The sequence below is a fragment of the Phacochoerus africanus genome, chromosome X, assembly GCF_016906955.1.
Source record: "Phacochoerus africanus isolate WHEZ1 chromosome X, ROS_Pafr_v1, whole genome shotgun sequence".
NCBI lineage: Eukaryota > Metazoa > Chordata > Mammalia > Artiodactyla > Suidae > Phacochoerus > Phacochoerus africanus.
The window spans coordinates 115222618-115227701 of record NC_062560.1 but is presented as its reverse complement, the minus strand read 5'-3'; positions in this window follow the sequence as shown (position 1 = coordinate 115227701).

Below are 5084 nucleotides of genomic sequence, written 5' to 3'. Positions count from 1 at the left end.
AAGTGTCTCACCAGAAGCTGATGTGTTGCTGCTAAGAGGGCCTGAGGGAAGCAACCGGGCACCCACGCAGCTGTCACGTGCCCTTCACCACGCGGCTGTCACGTGCCCTTCACCACGCGGCTGTCACGTGCCCTTTACAGCAGCCAGGCACTAGAGACACCGCAGCCTAGAGGGGCCGAGGCCCCCGGCCACGCCCAGAACCCCGGGACCAGCTTCCCCCTGCACAGCCTCTGGCGCCCTCTACAGGCCGCCATCGGTGTTCACAGCCGCAGAAACAAAACAAAGGAACCAGAACCACTTGCACAGATCAGGCCAAAAGGGTGACTTTGGAGCTGAGAGGGAAGAAATCAACACTGGGACACTATTATTTGAACAGAAGAGGGGAAAGGCTATATGATCCTCCTCATTGATGCAGAAAATGTCTTGATAAAATGCAGGAAATATTCATGAGGGATAATTAAAATGATTTGTTAAGACAGGAGTCTACCAGAAATCGACTATGCACATTATTCCTAGTAGAGACGCGTTAGGAGTAGTCCAGGTAGAATCAAAGCAAGACAAGATTACCACTGTTTCCCTTTCTATATAATACAGCGTATATTTGTATGTATATATGAAATAGAGTTTTAACTAAAGAACAACCCCCCCTTAGCTAAGAAGGCAGCTGAAAGCCTTTCCAGCTATGCTCGTCGCTATACCACCCTTCTTGTAATAATGTAACAACTGTGTGCCCTCTGTCCAAGCCAGCAGCCCTGCTAATCAGGTACCCACCATTGCTTATCAGTTCTGCTTCTGTAACCTTGCTTGCTCAGTTTCTTAGGGAGGAACACTGTCTGCTTGGGGATGGGGGAGGTCCGGGATGCTTACATGGGAAAATCAAGACCTTGTATCGTATAAAAGTTACTGAGAACAAAGACCTGGTGCTCAGACTCTGGAGGTGACTCCTCTGAGCCCACACCGGTGCTGAATAAACCTTGTTTTTCCATGTCACTGAGTGCTGTTTGTCTCCTTCCTTGCCACGGTTTTTGCGGTTTCCGCAGCATATACACAACATATTTATATAAATCTATAGGATTTCTGACTTGTACCTTCACGTAGTGAACAGGACTGTTCCCACAAGGTGAGCTCTCAGACTGATTATGGACAAGCCCTGAGAATAGCAGTGACAACACCAGATTCTTAGCCCACCGAGCCACCAGGGAACTCCCAAAGTGTGTGTGTGTGTGTGTGTGTGTGTGTGTGTGTGTGTGTGTGTGTGTGTGTAATATAGCCTTTCTTTTTCACTGAAGTATAGTCGATTTACAATATTATACTAGTTTCAGCAAAGTGATTCAGTTATACATACATATATTTATTCTTTTCCAGATTCTTTTCCATTATAGGTTGTTATAAGACATTGAGTACAAGCTGTCTGGTTAGCTCAGTTGGTTAGAATGTGGTGATAATAACAAGATATTGAAAATGGTTCCCTGTGCTATACAATAAGTACTTGTTGTTTATCTACTTTACATATAGTACTATGTATACATTAATCCCAAAATCCTAATTTTTCCCCTCCTCCCTCCCTTTCCCCTTTGGTAACCACGACTTTGTTTATTGTATATGTGAGTCTATTTCTGTTTCATAAATAAGTTTATTTGTATCATACTTTAGATTCCACATATAAGCGGTATCATACGGTATTTGTCTTTCTCTTTCTTACTTCACTTAGTATGAGAATCTCTAGTTGCATCCATGTTGCTCCAAATGGCATTATTTCATTCTTTTTTATGGCTGAGTAATATTCCATTGTATATATGTACCACATCTTTATCCATTCCTCTGTTGATGGACATTTAGGTTCTCTCAATGTCTTGGCTACTATAAACAGTGCTGCTATGAACACTGGGGTGCATATATCTTTTAAAATTAGTGTTTTCATTTTTTTCCTGCTATATACCCAGGAGTGGAATTGCTGGATCACATGGTAGTTCTATTTTTTTTTTAATTGATTTTTTTCTTTTTCTTTTTTTAAATTATAGTTGACTTAAAATGTTCTGTCTTTAAAAATTGGAATTCCCGTCATGGCTCAGAGGAAACGAATATGACTAGCATCCATGAGGACACAGGTTCATTCCTGGCCTTGCTCAGTGGGTTAAGGATCCGGCGTTGCTGATCCAGCTGTGGCTTGGATCTGATGTTGCTGTTGCTGTGGCTGTGGTGAAGGCCAGCAACTACAGCTCCGATTCAACCCCTAACCTGGGAACCTCCATATGCCATGGGCGCAGCCTTAAAAAGATAAAATAAAATAAAATGTTCTGTCAATTTCTGCTGTATAGCAAAGCCAACCAGTTATACATATATATACATTCTTTTTCTCATATGTTCTTCTGTCATGTTCTATCACAAGTGATTGGATAGAGTTCCCTATGCTATACAGCAGGACCTCATTGCTTATCCTTTCTAAATGTAATGGCTTGCATCTACTAACCCCAAACTCCCAGTCCATCCCTTCTCCCTCCCCCTCCCCTTGGCCGACCACAAGTCTATTCTCTCTGTCCCTGACTCTGTTCCTGTTCTCTAGATACGTTCACTTGTGCCATATTTTAGATTCCACATATAAGTGATATCATATGGTTTTTGTCTTTCTCTTTCTGACTTACTTCACCTAATATGAGAGCCTCTAGTTCCATCCATGTTTCTTCAAATGGCATCATTTTATTATTTTTTATGGCTGAGTAGTATTCTACTAATCTGATGAATAAGGTATCCACTACCTACATATAAATCCATCACTTTCCTCAGTATTTGTGTCGTATTCAGTGGACTCAAGGACAAAGTGGCCAAAGTGGCAAGGATGGAGATTATGTCAGAAGTAATTACTTCTAGAAAGCAGTACTTGCTATATATCAGTATCCAACATAGTTTGTTTCTTTTCTCCCATAATCAGGACTTGAAGGTCTTGAAATCAAGGGGTGAAAAAACAAATGGAGTTTCTATCATGGCGCAGCGGAAATGAATCTGACTAGGAACCATGAAGTTGCAGGTTCGATCCCTGGCCTCACTCAGTGGGTTGGAGATCTGGCATTGCTGTGAGCTGTGGTGCAAGTCGCAGATGAGGCTCAGATCTGGTGTTGCTGTGGCTCTGGCACTGCTGTGGCTGTGGTGTAGGCCGGCAGCTGCAGCTCTGATTCAGCTCCTCGCCTGGGAGCCTCCATATGCCGCAGGTGCGGCCCTAAAAAAATACACAAAAAACAAAAAAAAAATCAAGGGGTGGAAGTGGATGTGTCTCCTCTCACTACTTATCCCTAAAATGCTTCCCATCCCTATTTCTTCAAGTTTTACTGAACTAGAGATCTTAGTTCCAAAGGGAGAAATGTTCTCATCAAGGAACACAATAGAGATGCCATTGAAATGGAATTGAAACTGCCATTTCGGTCCTTTCATCCTTCTCAATAGAGAGATGAAGAAAGGAGTCCTATACGGGCTGGGGTGATGGAACCTGACAGTCAAAGGGAATTTGGGTTCCCACTACCCAAGGGGCTAAGAAGGAGCATGTCCAGCATGGCTAGAGAGCTTACTACTCTCATGCCTCCTGATTCAAGTTTGTGGAAAATTACAACCCATTAAAGGCAAGACATCTAAAGGCCCAGACTCCTCAGCAATTAAGGTCTGATCATCCTATATGGCAAAGAACCATGATAGCAGAGGGGCTGTCTCAGGGCAAAGGGAATAAGAAATGGGTAGTGGGAGTTCCCGTTGTGACGCAGCGATTAACGAATCCAACTGGGAAACATGAGGTTGCAGGTTCGATCCCTGGCCTTGCTCAGTGGGTTAAGGATCCAGCGTTGCCGTGAGATGTGGTGTAGGTCGCAGATGCAGCTCGGATCCCGAGTTGCTGTGGCTGTGGCATAGGCCGATGACTACAGCTCGGATTCGACCCCTAGCCTGGGAACCTCCACATGCTGCGGGTGTGGCCCTAAAAAGACAAAAGACCAAAAAAAAAAAAAAGAAAGAAAGAAAGAAATGGGTAGTGAAAGAAGGCGGTTATAAATACCAGCTACAACCATGTGATCTGCTGATGGACTGTAATATTACTTAGCTTGATGAGCTAATAACATCCACCTCCTCAGGTAAGAGAACAAACAAAGAAACAAAAAAGCTGTACTTTCACTGGAAATTCTTAGGGCAAAAGCCCAGCTTTTACTGACAGAATTATAAAATTGAAAGGTTCCACTGCTCTTTCTTCTTAGCAATTCTCTTGACTACAACATCTTAGGAAGCTTCAGCAACATCTCGTTCCATCATGCGGCATGATAAATGTGCCCTTGTTTCTCATTGGTCTTTGCAAGAATACAATTATCTGCTTTTCTTGTGATCAACTTTGTGGCAAAGGAGAGCAGATTCTAATTTTTCTAGGACCTTCTCAAGTTGCTGAATTAAGACTCTTTTTTTAAACCTAAAAATAAAGAGGCATTTGATTAACCAGAAGATGTCTAAAGCATCTACGATGTGTAAGACATAGTAGTGGATACAAAATAGAGCTTTTAATCTACATGGGATTAGAAAGTATATCCTAATGGAAAGATATGGTTTAGCAAAATGCCAAGAGTGTCATGTGAGGGCTCAGGCTCATCCCAGACTAAGCTGAGCTTAGAGGCCTCCATGAGATTGAAAGAATAAGTTAGACTAAAATAATATCAATCTAAAAGTCTACAGAAGTAGCATGAGCTGTAATTGAGGGCCAGGGGTTGGAGAAAACAAGGCAAGGCTTGTTCCTGCCTTTGTTCAGCATTGGGAACAACTGCATTTTAAAATATTAGAGAGTTCTGGAGTTCCCATTGTGGCTCCGGTTAACGAACCCGACTAGCATCCATGAGAACCTCTCAGTGGGTTAAGGATCCGGTATTGCCATGAGCTGTGATGTAGGTCACAGACGTGGCTCAGATCCTGCATTGCTGTGGCTGTGGCATAGGCCGGCGGCTACAGCTCTGATTGGACCCCTAGCCTAGGAACTTCCATATGCTGTGAGTGTGGCCCTAAAAAGACAAAAATAAAAAGACCAAAAGACCAAAAAAAATTAGAGAGTTCTTTTTCACACTCAC